The sequence below is a fragment of the Ictidomys tridecemlineatus genome, chromosome 1, assembly GCF_052094955.1.
Source record: "Ictidomys tridecemlineatus isolate mIctTri1 chromosome 1, mIctTri1.hap1, whole genome shotgun sequence".
Classification (NCBI taxonomy): Eukaryota; Metazoa; Chordata; class Mammalia; order Rodentia; family Sciuridae; genus Ictidomys; species Ictidomys tridecemlineatus.
The window spans coordinates 159,715,006-159,730,590 of record NC_135477.1 but is presented as its reverse complement, the minus strand read 5'-3'; the positions used below and the strand labels follow the sequence as shown (position 1 = coordinate 159,730,590).

General features: G+C 39.5%; 1 long non-coding RNA gene across 1 annotated transcript; it reads right to left on the bottom strand.

Annotated features, from left to right (window-relative positions):
* Positions 1 to 1,438: 1,438 nt before the first annotated feature.
* LOC144377913 (uncharacterized) lies at positions 1,439 to 15,566 on the bottom strand. The gene is made up of 2 exons (XR_013439197.1): positions 13,634 to 15,566; positions 1,439 to 6,467 (listed from the first exon to the last, which is right to left on the bottom strand). It is a non-coding gene; the product is annotated as an uncharacterized LOC144377913 (long non-coding RNA).
* Positions 15,567 to 15,585: the final 19 nt, after the last annotated feature.

The following is a 15,585-nucleotide window of genomic DNA, read 5'->3' as shown; positions in this document are numbered from 1 at the left end:
TATTTAATCAAGCCTCAGTAAAATCTAAGTGGTATCTTTTTTCCCCATTAAAATTGAAACCCACATATTATCAAAGAGCTTGGAGAATTAGGTAATCTTGGCTGCAATATCCAGGGCAGGATAGTTGACTTTTTCACTCCCCTGAACAGTGCTGGGGATGAAATCCAGAGCCTTACTCCCAGCCTCTGCATTCATTTTTAGTAGTCTCTCTTAGGCTTTCTGTCTCTATTCCTTCCAGAGGTCATATCTGGATATGAAGCTGCATATACCTTTTGGGTGCCCACTATACCAAGCACTGCAAGATTTTATGGAAGACTTGTGGGCTTCAGTGAAGGGTTGTCACATGACAAATGACATGACCACTATGCTTCCTCTCCTTGCTCTTGGAAGGTCTCAATGACCTTCCTCACTTCTTCCATCAAACCCCCTCTGCTCCTTCCCAAATCCCATAGTTCCTACACATAAAACTATAGTTCCTACAGCAATAAAACTCTCTAGATAGTTAGGTAAAGTAAGTGTCCTCAACCCATCTCATGTTTAGTTGAAATTCCACCTATGTCTGTCTGGACCTATAACACTCTGCTATTCTGGTTCACAACCTTTTCTCTCATTACATCAACACTCTAAGAAATCCTTTGGGGTGTCTTTCTAGATCATGCTGACAATTCTCTGAAAACTGCCGTTCATCCTCCTGCAGTAAGTAAGTGTATTTACTGAAACAGCTTGACTGATCCAAGCTGGACTGATTAGGGTCTATTATCTGGGTATTTATTTATTTATTTATTTATTTATACTGGGATGGAACCCAGTGTCCCTTAACCACTGAGCCACATCCCCAGACTTTTCTGGGTTTTGCTTTGGGACAGGATATTTTTAAGTTGCTTAGGGACTTACTAAGTTGCTGAGGCTGGTCTCAAACTTACAGTCCTCCTGCCTCAGTCTACTGTGTTACTAGGATTCCTGCTCTCAGCTAGGCATTTTATATAAAAATTGGGCCATCACTTTTCATCCCAGAAGGCTGGATCTGAAACATAAATTTGGAGCTAAAGAACACTCAGTGCATGGAGAGAGAGAGAAATCTGGTCTACAGAAAAAGAAGTCTATTAAGATACTTTTGGCTGGAAGTAATATAAACCTGAAATCAAATGGTCTTCTGATTGTCTGAATGTATCTGTAATGCACTGTGTTGTCCTTGCTTCTCTATCAATGTTGGTGGGCAAGTGCCCAGTGTGCATTTTCAGAGGGCCTTTCTGGACTTCCCACTCCACTCTTTCATGATGAGAGAGATGCCAACTCCAGCATGGCCACTCATTCCCAACATCCATCTCTCACTGTGCAGGAGTCCCTTCTGTAACACAAAAAAAGGGCTGGGGATGTGGCTCAGTGGTTGAATGCCCCTGAGTTTAATCCCCAGTACCAATAAATAAATAAACAAACAAACAAATAAATAAATAATTTATTCTTTGACCACTAGAGAAGAAATATTTTTAATGTACATGATATAAAAGAGGCAATATTCTTGATATTTACATAGTTATTACAAATCAATTTTTTTAAATGGGCCAAAGATGAGAAGACAAAGTTCACTAGAGAATAAATATAAAAGGAAAATAAATATATAATATTCAACTTCATGAGGAATTTTTAAAAACACTAACAAAAGGGGTTGGGGTTGTGGCTCAGTGGTAGAGCACTTGCCTAGCATACGTGAGGCACTGGGTTCAATCCCTGGCACCACATAAAACCAAATAAATAAAGGTATTGTGTCCATCTACAAGTAAAACAAAAATTAAACACAAAACACTCACAAAAGCAATGATATTCAGTTTTAACATGTTACATTGAATAAGATTAAAACAAAGTTTTAAACAAATTGTATATACCACTGGCAAAGGTAGAACAAGCATTATAATCTGGTTCAGTATTTGTAGAGAACATTCTGGGGAAAATGCACACTCTGACAATAATTTTACTTCAGGAATATATCCTTAGAAACAAAGAAACAATCAAAAACCCCAGTCCTGTTAAGGCAACACACATTGTAATCCTAGCAACTCAGGAGGCTGAGGCTGGAAGATGGCCAGGCCAGTCTGGATAACTTAGTGAGACACCTGAGTGGTAGAGGGCCCCTGGGTTCAAGCCTCAGTACTACAAAAGAAAAAAAAATGAATTTACAGATCTGTAGACCCTGCAACCTGCAACCTGGGCTTCAATATTGGCTCCACCAGGTATTGCATGAGTGACTTTATAAAGGCAAATGGCTTTACAAAACTCAATTTTGTCACTTGAAAAATAAAGCAAATTGCTTTATTGCCTATGAGCCTCAGTTTTCTCACCTGAAAAATAAGGTGATAATTAAATATGATAGTTAATATAAAATGCTCAGTATAGTGCCTAAGAAATATGTGTCAGGTGGTGGTGGTTTTCTAATAGGCTATTGAATGACAATTGGTGATTAGGGACTCCCAGGTAAGACCAAAAAAAAAAAAAAAAAAAAACAAACAAACAAACTAAATAAGACGAACATCATTACCCTAAGTACGTGTATGAAAACAAATGGTGTGACTCTACTTTCTGTACAAGCAGAGACATGAAATATTATGCTCTATTTGTGTAATATGAATTGAATTGCATTCTGTTGTCATATATAACAAGTTAGAATAGATAAAATTAATTTAAAAAAGAAAAAGAAAACTGGCCAGGCACTGTGGTATACACCTTTAATCCTAGCAATCCCAGTGGCTAGGGAGGCTGAGACAGGAGGGCCAGCCTCAGCAAATGGCTAGGTGCTAAGTAACTCAGAACTCAGTGAGACCCTGTCTCTAAATAAAATACTAAATAAGGCTGGGGATGTGGCTTAGTGGTTGAGTGCCTCTGAGTTCAATCTCCTGTACCACAAAACAAAAAGAGAGAGAGAGAGAGAAAGAACCACCAGTAATCGCAACCACCATCTAACTTTCCCAAGAAAACAGGGAGAAAATCGTAGAGATTTCCAGCCTTCTCCCCACTGTAGAAATAAAGAGAAATAAAATTAAGGTATTGTGTTCATGTACAATTAAAACAACTAAGAAAAAAATAAAATGGTTAAAATTATGTGCACATTATCCCAATAAAGAAATTTATTCTTGGGCTAGGACTGTGGCTCAGTGGTAGAGCACTTGCCTAGCATGCATGAGGCACTGGGTTCGATCCTCAGACCACATAAAAATAAAATAAAGGTATTGTGTCCACCTACAACTAAAAAATAAATTTTTAAAAAAAATTTATTCTTGGGGCTGGGGTTGTAGCTCAGTGATAGAGCACTTTCCTACCTTGTGTGAGGTACTGGGTTTGATTCGCAGCACCACATATAAATGAATAAATAAAATAAAGGTTAAAGGTCCATCAACAACTAAAATAAAGACTTAAAAAAAATTTTTTTTTTTTGTGGTGCTGGGGATTAAACCCAGGGCCTTGTGAGGCAACACTCTACCAACTGAGCTATATCCCCAGTCTATCATATATACATATTACTTTTTAAAACCTATGCATCTGTTGATAGACACTTGGATTTTTTCCATCTTTTGGTTATTGTAAATGATGATGTTATTAACACTAATGTCTAAATATCCATTTGAATCTTTTCTTTCAATTCTTTTGAGCATATACCTAGGAGTAGAATTGCTAGCTCATATGGTAAATTTGTGCTTACCTTTTTGAAGATAAAGTATAATTTTTAAAAAGTTAAAAACATACAAACATATAGGGAGGATATGTCAGTGATTTATCTAACTTATTCAGAAGGGAGCCAGCAGGATAATAAAGCTGATCCAAAGGACAATTTGAGAGACCAATGCAAAAAAAAAAAAATGCTGAAATTAGATTGCTAAGTAAGATACAACATTTATTTTATTCTACAGGGCAATAAAAGCATAATCGTGGGAATATCCTTCCTACCAGATGGAAATAATTTATATCTTTACTGTAAGAAATCATTTACACTGTGGATGGTGGTGCATGTCTATAATCCCAGTGGCTGGGGAGGCTGAGGCAAGAGGATCACAAGTTCAAAACCAGCCTCAGCAACACGAGGTGCTGAGCAACTCAGTGAGACTCTGTCTCTAAATAAAATACAAAATAGGGCTGGAGATGTGGCTCGGTAGATAAGTGCCCCAGAGTTCAATCCCCAGTACCCCCCCAAAAAATCATTTACAGCTTATCAATTTTCAATAAGTTAACATCTAATTTATACAGTCTGTGTCTTAATTGATAGAAAATGGCAAGTCAAAAAACTTACATTTTATGGGCTGGGGTTGTGGCTCAGTGACAGAGTGCTTGTCTTGCATGTGAGGCCCTGGGTTGGATCCTCAGCATCACACAAAAATAAATAAATAAATAAAAATAAAGATATTGTGTCCATCTACAACTAAAAATATTTTTTAAAAACATATTTTCCTAGAGAATCTTATAATCATTAGATTGGGTTTTTAGGCAATGTTTTAGTATGATATTGAAAGATAAGCAATACTCAATTTTTTTTTTTTTTTAGTTTTCAATGGACCTTTATTTCATTTATTTATATGCAGTGCTGAGAATAGAACCCAGTGCCTCACACATGCTAGGCAAGTGTTCTGCCACTGAGTCACAACCCCAGCCTGATAAGCAATAATTTTTAGTACATCTTCAAATTTTGGATAGTTTTTCTTAAGTGTGTTTTTTTATGGCACTTCATTATGTTTTTCCTGTTTTTATATACATTTTTCCTTTTTTTTTTAAATATATACTGGGGATTGAACTCAGGGACTCTCAACAAGTGAGCCACATCCCCAGCCTTATTTTGTATTTTTTATTTAAGACAGGGTCTCACTGAGTTGCTTAGCACCTCAATTTTGCTGAGGCTGGCTTTGAACTTGTGATCCTCCTACCTCAGCCTCCTGAGCCACTGGGATTATAGGCATGGGCCATAGTACCAGGCTTTCCATTTTTTTTGGTACTAGGATTCAATCTTAATTCAACCAGAGGTGCTTAACCACTATGCCACAGCCCCAACCCTTTTTTAGTCGGGATCTTGCAAATTGCTTAGGGCCTTGCTAAATTGCTGAGGTTAGCTTTGAACTTGTGATGCCTCTGCCTCATTAGCATGTTCATCTCTTTTATTTTTATTTTTTAAAATATTTTTTTAGTTATTGATAGACCTTTATTATTTTATATGTGGTGCTGAGAATTGAACCCCGTGCCTCACACATGCCAGGCAAGTGTACTACTGCTGAGCCACAGCCCCAGTCCTCTCTTTTATTATTTTTATCTATTAGTGTTATGCTTTTAAAAGTTCACACTCATGATTGAGCATATCACCATAATATGTATATTTTACACACACACCATTCTGGAATTTTTTTTGTGTGTGTGTGTGGTACTGGAAATTGAACCCAGAGCCTGAGCCTCACACGTTAGGCATGTACTCTACCACTGAACTATATCCCCAGCCCATGGTTATGTTTTTTTTTTTTTTTTGGTACCAGGGATTGAACCCAGGGGCACTCAGTCACTGAGCCTCATCCCTAGGCCTATTTTATATTTTATTTAGAGACAGGGTCTCATGAGTCGCTTAGCACCTCACCATTGCTGAGGCTGGCTTTGAGGTTGTGAGCTCCTATCTCAGCCTCCCAAGCTGCTGGGATTACAGGCGTGTGCCACTGCGCTTGGCATGGTTATGTTTTTGAAATATAATTTGTAAATCATTACATATTTGATTTATCAGGAATATAGTCTTGCATTTGATGTGGGGATCTAAACATTTTTTCCTAGTGGTTAATGTTCCAAAATCACTTCCCTCTTCTACTTGGTTTGAAATGCCAAGTATCACATACTAAATTCTCATACATGGGTTTGTTTCTAGACTTTTATTTCTGTTCTACTCGATTTGCCTTTGTTTTTTCTGGGGCTAGTATCATAGTTCTAATGATCACCGCTTCATTACACTGTGTTTCCTCTTGTGGTTCTGACAGGATGTCTCTGCTGCCAGCAACCACACCTTTAGGCAAGAGAAGTAATCCTCAAGGAGGGCGTGGAGAGGACATTCTTGCTTCACAAGTAGCAGCAATTCTCAAGTGTGGTGAGAATGTGTTGCATGCTTTAAGAACTTCCGCTGACAATCCTAAAGATACAAATCCAAGGAACCTGAAAGCAAATGCTGAGTGTGTGTGTGTGTGTGTGTGTGTGTGAGAGAGAGAGAGAGAGAGAGAGAGAGAGAGAGAGAGAGAGAGAGAGAGAGAGAGAGAGAGAGCACGAGCGCACCAGCAAATAAAATGAAATCCACAAAAAGACAGGACCCCTGCCCTTTCTCCTATATTTTTTTTTTCAACTTGCCACTTTCACCCTTCCTCCTCTTAGTCCATTCCCCTTAATCTGAAGCTAGCTGTATCTCCATTTTCTCCTGTTTTTGCAGTATGGTTCCAGGAACAGGCATGCCAGCTGTGTGTGCCCACCTGCAAAAGAACAAGAGTGGCTTGTTTTAGGGAATAATGTCCCAGAAGTTCAAGACTTGAGGTTTTAATATTCTAAATTCCAGTAGAAGCACAAAAATCAGCTTTTTGAAACCAGCCAGGTATTATTGGTGGTTGTCATTTTTTTTTTTTTTTTTTTTTTTTGGTACCATGGATTGAAACTAACCACTGAGCTCAGCCCCTTTTTTGTATTTTATTTAGATACAGAGTCTTGCTAATTTGCTTAGGGCATCAATAAATTGCTGAGACTGGCTTTGAACTCAAGATCCTCCTGTTCTCGGCCTCCCACTGGGATACAGACAGGCTCCTCTTTGTCCTCCCCCCACTCTTCCTTTCACGTTTTCTCTCCTTCTCTTCCTCCTGCTCCTCCCCACTTCTTTTGCTTCTTCCTCTTCCTCCTCCCCACCCTCGTCCTCACTTCTTCATCATCGTCTTCTTCCTCCTTCTCCTCCTTCTTCTCCTAATCTGTCCCTCTTTTTCTAGTCCTCTTAATTTGTTCTTTCCTCCATCCAGGTCAGTCCCATAGGCATTCTCTCTTCCTATATTACATGTGCCTGCATGCTACACACACCCACAGCTGGACTTGCAACTTTAAATTCATAGTGTCTTTGCAATTTGTTTTGCAACGCCTATTCAAAGTCCTTTTACAGCTGTTGCATGAATACTGAGCTCATACCTGACCAAATCAGACCCAAACAAATGACGAGTGATGATGCATCTGGAGGAAAGAATGGTTGGGTCAGGTATCTGTTGTTGTTGTTTTTAATCAGACAATCATACTGAGAGTTTTATCCAGTTTTTGGTTACATCTTATCTCTTTCTGGTGGTTTTGAATTAAAACTGAGAATTCTGATTTATTCAATTGTAATATCACCAGAATAATTTAATATGCTGCCACATACTTTTTCACTTCTTTGTTCTGTTATTGATTTTAAATGATTTCTAATGCTCATTCCAAAAACAAGCCTACTGTATTGTAGATAGCATAATCAATCCCTTAAACAAAATGGTAAAGTTGGTAAGGTTTTGTTTTGTTGGCACTGGGGATTGAACTTAAGTGCTTCACCATTGAGCTACATCTGGTCCTTCCTACTTTTTGAGATAGGCCCTTGCTGAATTACTACAGCTGGCTTTGAAATTATGATCCATTGTGATTCTGGGATTATGCATGTGCCCAATATTAAGCTTGATTTTTGTCCTCTCCCCTTTCCACTTAGAGCCATCCTTCTCGTGCTTGTGATTTTATCTCAATTTCATTCATGAACTGCCTCCAAATCATGGGAATGTACTTTTTTCATTTCCTTGGAGAGAGGTCAGGTCATCACCATGTCCCTCAACTTTAGAAGGTATTTTTACTTTTTTGGAGGTATGGTTTCCGGGGATTGAACTCAGGGGCCACTGGGCCATACCCCTAGTGCAATTTTGTATTTTATTAGAGATAGGATCTCACTGCATTGCGTAGGGTCTCGCTAAATTGCTGAGGCTGGCTTTGAACTCTCCATCCTCCTGCCTTTGCCTCCAGAGCTGCTGGGATTAGAAGCTTGTACACCACCATGCCTGGCCAGGTATTTTACTTTGAGAGTTGAAGCCCTAAGAAAGAACTGTAGAGAAAAGCTGTAAGAGAAGCATTTCAGGTACCACTCTAAACTACTGGAAGAGATCTTTTAGTATAGGTGGGACCTTCTTGGGCCTCTGGGCCTCATCTCATTTAGGGATAAGCTAGATATACCATGCTGGGAGTTATGGTACATAGCTGTAATTCCAGCCACTCAAGAGTTTGAAGCAGGATTGCATGTTTAAAGCCAGTTTCAGCAACTTAAATAAGACTGTATCTCAAAATAAAAAATAAAACGGGTTGGGGATGTAGCTCAATGGTAAAGCACCTCTGGATTCAATCCTAGTACCAAAAAAAAAAAAAAAAAAGAAAAGAAAGAAAGATAAATATGCCAAAGATCAATGTGTTACTCCTCCTGGGCTATTCATAATATATGTTAATGCTGTTGGAATAAAAAATGATATTCTGATATTCCAAGCTATGCTTACTGGTTTAAGCTACAGAACCCAGGGAAGGTAATTAGCCAAAATTTTCACAGTCATTGCTGTTTTTCAAAAAATAAACTTTGCCTTTGGTGAAAAGGCATAAAATATATCCATATTTAATAGACTATTCCTAAAGGATCAGTGATCCAGTTTTAAAGAAAAGTACTTAATCACATCTCTACTCTCTGATGAGTAGCTCATTTTTTTCCTCCAAAACATTTCAAGAATACAAAGTTCTTTTATTTTATATTATTTTTTGTGGTATTGGGGATTGAATCCAGGAGTTTGCTTTATCCATGAAATACCTTGCCCCCTCCCCCAACATTTTAGATTTTGAAACAGAGTCTAAGTTGCTTAGGGCCTCCCCAGATTGCTGAGGCTGGCCTCAAAGGTGTGATCCTCCTTACTGTCCAGAGTCATTGGGATTATTGCCATGTGCCACTGAAATTCTGCCTGTTGCAATGGTTCATGCCTATAATCCCAGTGGCTCAGGAGGCACAGGCAGCAAGATCATGAGTTAAAGGCCACCCTCAGCAACTCATGGAGGCCCTAAGCAACTAAGTGAGACTCTACCTCTAAATAAAATATTTTAAAAAGGGCTGGGGGGATATGGCTCAGTGGTTATGTGCCCCTGGGTTCAATCCCCAGAACTGAACCAACCAACCAACCAACCAAATAAATAAATAAAGTGAAATTCACCTGGTATGGTGGCACACACATGAGGCAAGAGAATGGTGAGTTCAAAGTCAGCCTCAGCAATTTAAAGTGGCCCTAAGCAACTCAGCAAGATCCTGTCTCTAAATAAAATACAAAAGAGCACTGGGGATGTGGCTTAGTGTTAAACTCCCCCTGGGTTTAATCCCTGATAGCAAAAAAAAAAAAAAAAAAAAGTAAAATTCTTATTTTAATTAAAAAAAAAATTTTTTTTTAGTTGTAGATGAGCACATTTATTTTTATGTGGTGCTGAGGATTGAACCCAGTGCCTCACACATGTAAGGCATGTGCTCTACCACTGAGCCACCATCCCAGCCCCTTTCTAAAATTTTTTAATATTTATTTTTTAGTTGTAGTTGGACAAATAACTCTATTTTTATGTGGTGCTGAGGATTGAACGCAGTGCTTCACACATTCTAGGCAAGTGCTGTACCTCTGAGCTACAACCCCAGCCCTGTTTTTTTTTTTTTTTTTTTTGACAATATTTCTGCACTGAAAGCTTTTCTTGGATGATGCCAGGTCACCTTTTCTAGGGCTTGGACTTTATATTGTCTAGAAGAGACTCCCTGATGCTTCCAGTGAGCTCAAGTCATCTCCTTAATTGCTGTCACTACTACTATCTGTAGTCACACATATGGATTCCTGTGCTATTCCTCAAAGAAAATGTTGTTAGTCATGCTCTTCTTTCTTTCTTCTTTTTTTTTTCCTTACTTTTTAAGACTTTTTATTGAAGTCTAATATACCAATAGAAAAGCACACTTAATCATGCTCTTCTCAGTTAGGGCTTGCACTGCTGGTGTTCAAGTGTCAAACTGTAATCATCTGTGATATATTTAGATTTTGAACTCATATTGCATTTGAACATTAACTACATGCCAACAAGAAAATAAATGATCCTTTGGTTGTGAAGCAATGTAGGGGCAGAGTGCCATTTGAACTTCAGGCTGTTCATTGTAACAATAATCCTTTATCAAATCACAACTGTTGCTCTCTAGATTGCTCTTTTATGAGAAATCCTGGAATATTAATTATTACCAGGGATCACAGGACCTTAAAATCATTGTCTTTGAGTCTTAAGAGAAGAAAGCAGCAAGTATTCTGACCTGAGACAAATGCACAGGATACACAGAATTATGATGTTAAAATGAAAAATGATCTGGAAAGTTTTGTTAGTCGCAGGAATGAGATGGCAGCTGCTACCGTGGTAGAAGGCCTCCCTGGGGGCTTCTATACACAGAAACAGGACAAACCAGAGCTGGGTTGAGTGAGGAGTCACTTTTCTGCTGTCAGCTGACCAGACCAATAGACCGAACTTGGAGTTGGAATGTCAGCTGTTAGAGGTGGAAGAAAGCCCATTCTGGGGCTGGTAGAGGAGGCACGGAGCCCAGTGGATGGGAAGACCGTGAATCATGCCAGGAAAATTATTGGTGATCAAGGGGCCTAAATGAAGGAGTTAAATTTGATCTTATCAGCTTATGTGTCCTAGAAAAACCTGTGCAAAGTTCATGCAGCATTTTAAGATTATGATGAGGGAAAGGGCTGGCGCTGCTAATGATACTGCATGCCATATGCCTAAGTGAGTCAGCCTGAATAAGGGCAAAAGAATGGGGCTTGGGGAAGAAGCTCAGGGTGAGATCATAGTGCTGCTATGGAAGCAGACAGTTTGATAAAGTTGGGTAAAGACCTTAAGAGATCAGCCAATTTGGAATTAGAAGCCAACGGCTATAGTAGTCTTTATAAAAGAAGAGAGTCTGGTGTTGTTGGTGCACACCTATATTCCCAGTGATTCAGGAGGTTGAGGCAGGAGGATTACAAGTTCAAAGCCAGTCTTATCAATTTAGCAAGGCCCCAACAAATTTAGTGATACCCTGTTTCAAAAAAATAAAAATAAAAGAGCCAGCGCATGATAGTGCATGCCTGTAATCCCAGTGGCTTGGGAGGCTGAGACAGGAGCCAGCCTCAGCAAAAGCAAGGTGCTCAGCAAATCAGTGAGACCCTGTCTCTAAATAGGGCTGGGGATGTGGCTCAGTGATTGAGTGCCCTTGAGTGACCCAGAGTTCAATCCCCGGTACCCCCTCATCCAAAAAACAAATAGAAAGGGTTGGGGATATGGTTCAGTGATTAAGCACATCTGGGTTTAATCCCCAGTACATCAAAAATACCTACAAACAGGGACTGGGATGTGGCTCAAGCGGTAGCACGCTCGCCTGGCATGCGTGTGGCCCGTGTTCGATCCTCAGCACCACATACAAACAAAGATGTTGTGTCTGCCAAAAACTGAAAAATAAAACTGAAATTCTCTCTTTCTAAAAAAAAAATAAAAATAAATAAATAAATAAAATACCTACAAACAAACAAAATACTCCTCGAACCACAAAAAATTATCAAGCACAATATGTGGCATATATGGTAGGAACTGGAGACGTGGTAATTATATTATTGTTTTATTGGAGTTTTAGAGTTTAAGAAACTCTAAACTGCTTTGACAATGGTCACTAGTGCACTCACTGAGTGATCAGAGTCCAGAGAGGCAGCCTTGCTGGAGTAGGTAGTGTCTTTGTGAAGCAAACAATTGTAGAAGCTGCTTGGAAGTGTAGGACAAAATTCAGATGGACACTTGGCAGAGAGGATTCTGAGTCCTCAACTGACTGAGAACCTTTTGTCTCTTGGTGTGTAGTCTATGAACTGTTTAAAATTGAACATCTTAGCCAGGTGCAGGGGGCACAGTTCTATAACCCAGTAGCTCAGAGGGTTGAGGTAGGAAGACCACAAGTTCAAAGCCAACTTCATTCTTTAATTAAATATAGAAAGGGGTGGGGATGTGACTAAGTGGTTTGCTCCTGGATTCAATCCCAGTACAAAAAAAAAAATCTTCGACTTTTGCATATAATTAAATTTAATCATTGTATCAGAGAAAAGCACATAACAACTTTCTCCTTCTAAAATACTAACTACACTCTGTTGAGTGAAAATAAGTTGTGCTCCAATCTTGTTGCCTCCAACATGAAATATTCTGGAAACTCTTATTACTTCACAATTGTGATTCTTGGAAACTTGCTACTTTAAATTCTTTAGAATTCTCACATATTTTTTTTCTGACTTCATTTATTTAAATATCCCAGAATAGCCTCTTGAGCTATAAGTTTGATGATCCAGAAAACTATTTATAGCAGGATAAGTACTCTGTGACTGATGTTACTTTTTATTTTGAGAAGGACAAACAATTAAGATTGATAGGGATGGTGGTATTTTAAATATTGAGAGCAGCACCAAGGCCAACAGGGTAGGTAAGGTATGAAGCTGGAACATAAAAAGATATGGAAGTACTTCCAGTTAGTTTATCTAAAGCTGGGGAGGCCTTCCAAGGAAGGCAGAAACAAGACAGCAACCCTGAAATACTGATCTTTTAGGTAGACTGGACACTTTGGGTTAGGCAGCCTCGGCTTTATTTGCTCAGTACTTAATAACTAAGACACACAGGTGGAGACAGAATTCTTAAATTATGGTTAATACTGCCTTTGCTATTAACTCTATATTCTCTAGTAAGGAAAAAAAAGGAGGTACAGGAAGGAAGGTCAAGGTCAACCTTAAAAAATCTGGCCTTGAACTCTTGGGCTCAAGGGATCATCTTGCCTCAGGCACTCAAGTAGCTGGAACTACAGCAGAATGTCATTATGGTAAAATGTATGTAACATAAAATTTCATTTTTTTTTTTTTTGGTGCTTGTGGGTGAACCCAGAGGTGCTTTACCACTGAGTGTATGTATGTATGTATGTGTAAATAACCTTGTCCTTTTTTTTTTGTTTTGACGTAGCGTCTTAATTTGCTGAGGCTTTTTCTAAATTGCTAAAGCTGGCCTTCAACTTGGGATCTTCCTGCTTTCGCCTCCTGAATTGCTGGGATTAAAGGCATGGGCCATCATACCTGACTAAAATTTATCTTTTTTTGGGTGGGGTGGGGTGGGGTGAGGTACTAGGGATTGAACTCAGGGGTACTCAACCACTGAGCTACATTTTGTATTTTATTTAGCGACAGGGTCTTACTGAGTTGCTTAGGCTGGCTTTGAACTCACGATTCTCCTGCCTCAGCTTCTCAGGCTGCTAGGATTACAGGCGTTTGCCACTGTGCCTAGCTAAAAATTTGCAATTTTAACCATATTTAAGCTTACTAATCTGTGTCATTGAGTACTGTCACATGGTTGCACAATTATCACTACTATTCATCCTCAGAACTTTTCTTTTATGATGAACTGAAACTGTGTCCCTAAATAGTAACTCTCCATTCCATCCCACTGGCAAGCCTGTTAATCAGTGTTTCATTTTGTATCTCTGCGGTTTGCTTCATACAAATGAAATCATACAAAATATGTCCAATTGTGTTGGGCTTTCACTTACCATGAAGTTTGCAATGTCATAGCCTGTATCAGAATTCCATTATTTTTTAAGGCTGCATAGTATTACATTAGATGTTTATGCCACATTAAATAAATTCCATTCTTCCATTAATAGAGTTGTTTCCATCTTTTGGCTATTGTAAATAACCTGCTATGATCACGGGTGTTCAAATATCTATTTGACGCTGTTCTTTGTTCCAAAGTCTTTTTCTTGCTGCTTCCACTCCTTTAACCCCGATTAAATCCCCTTTACAGGTAGCATCTGATAATTGTCTTTGAAAACAGGTTTGTATTAGTCAAAATGTGAGAACTCTGTGGTAATTTGCAGGTTTTTAGGCAAACAATCTGGGTTTTGGCATTACTCCTAGAGACTGAAGAGCTTTCTGAGGCAGCAAGAAATCAAGAGATTTTTTTTTTTTTAAGTGGGGAGGGGGCTGGGGATATAGCTCAGTTGGTAGAGTGCTTGCCTTGCAGGTACAAGGCCCTGGGTTCAATCCCCAGCATCACATAAAAAAAAAAATGGGGAGGGAGTACCCCAGGGTCATGCACTTTCTTTTCTCATTTATTTAAAAAACATTTAGTTGTAGATTAACATAGTATCTTTATTTTTATGTGGTGCTGAGGATTGAATCCAGTGCCTCACACGTGCTAGGCAAGGGCTCTAACAGTGAGGTATGAAGCCAGCCCCCTCATTTATTTATTTATTTAAAAAATAGTCTAAAATCAGTTATTCTAGCCCTGAGATTCAACTTACAGTCTATCCTCAGCAATACAAACATTATTATCTTCAAACCACACTTTCTATTGCTGGTTTTTCCAATTTGAACACAACCTTTTTCTTTTCTGGGAAGACTAATTCTCTACCATGCTGTGCTATGCACTTGCCAAGTTATAGTAGGATCCCCTTGACTTGTTTGGTTACCCTGCTGATAATAATCCAAGTTTGTAGTTAAAAGCTGTGTTGAGAACCCTTGAAAAACCACTAAATAAATATTTATAACAGAAATCAAAACACCGGAGACTTGGAAATTCATTTTCTTCTTCTTCTGATATCTCTTTAGGCAATTTATCAGAAGTACTCATACAGAATCGTTTCCCAATCTCAAGATGGCTTCCCCTCTTCACCCGTAATACTCCACAACTCTAAGCAATTACCTGCTCTTCCAAGAGCTGGTGAAAGCCAGGGCCTGTGAAACTTAAGATTCATTGGCCTCTCGTAAACCTGTCACTATCTGGTCTGAGCAGACCTTCTAGGATAGTTGTATGCCCTTCATCCATCTCAGGACCTAGCTCTGGGTAAGTGCTTAAGTCTTGCTGGCCTTCGTCTGACCTAAGGACATGAGTGGTTTACAGAATGGTGTCAACAAGGTTGAACGAAGAGAAATGGTGGGGTAAGCTGGGGTGGATTCCTCCCTTCCGCTGATGGGTCGCTCTGACTTTACAGGGCTCTACGTAACGCTCCGCTCAGGGCCTACCGCCAGCCGTGGCCTTCTGTTCCAATGGCTAAACCTATCCCCAAGGGAGCAGAGGCCCAGTGGAATTTAAAGATTTCCCATTTTTTTGGATCCAACAGAAGGCGGCGTGCTGAAGATGCGGCCACCGGAAGTCTCTTCAAAATAAAAGAAAAACAGCGGAAGTAGGCCAACAGAGCCTCTTCGGGATATAGATTCAATCAAGCTTGACGACTTTCTTATGGAAGGGGAGGTGCTCACTGCGGTTGTGACTGCGGCGCGGCAGCTTCTACGCGCAGGCTCAACTAGCCAGTTTCGCCTCCAGTTGTCTTTCAGCCGACCAGTCCCTACACGGTTTTTCTAGCCAGGATGTGACGTACGCGTCTGAGCAGATGGGGCGGGGCTTCAGGAAGAAAAAAAGTCTTTGGCTCAAGATATCGCGAGAACATTCCGTTCCTGCGCAGTTCTCGCGCTGCAGCTAGGCTCTCGTCGCAACGAGATC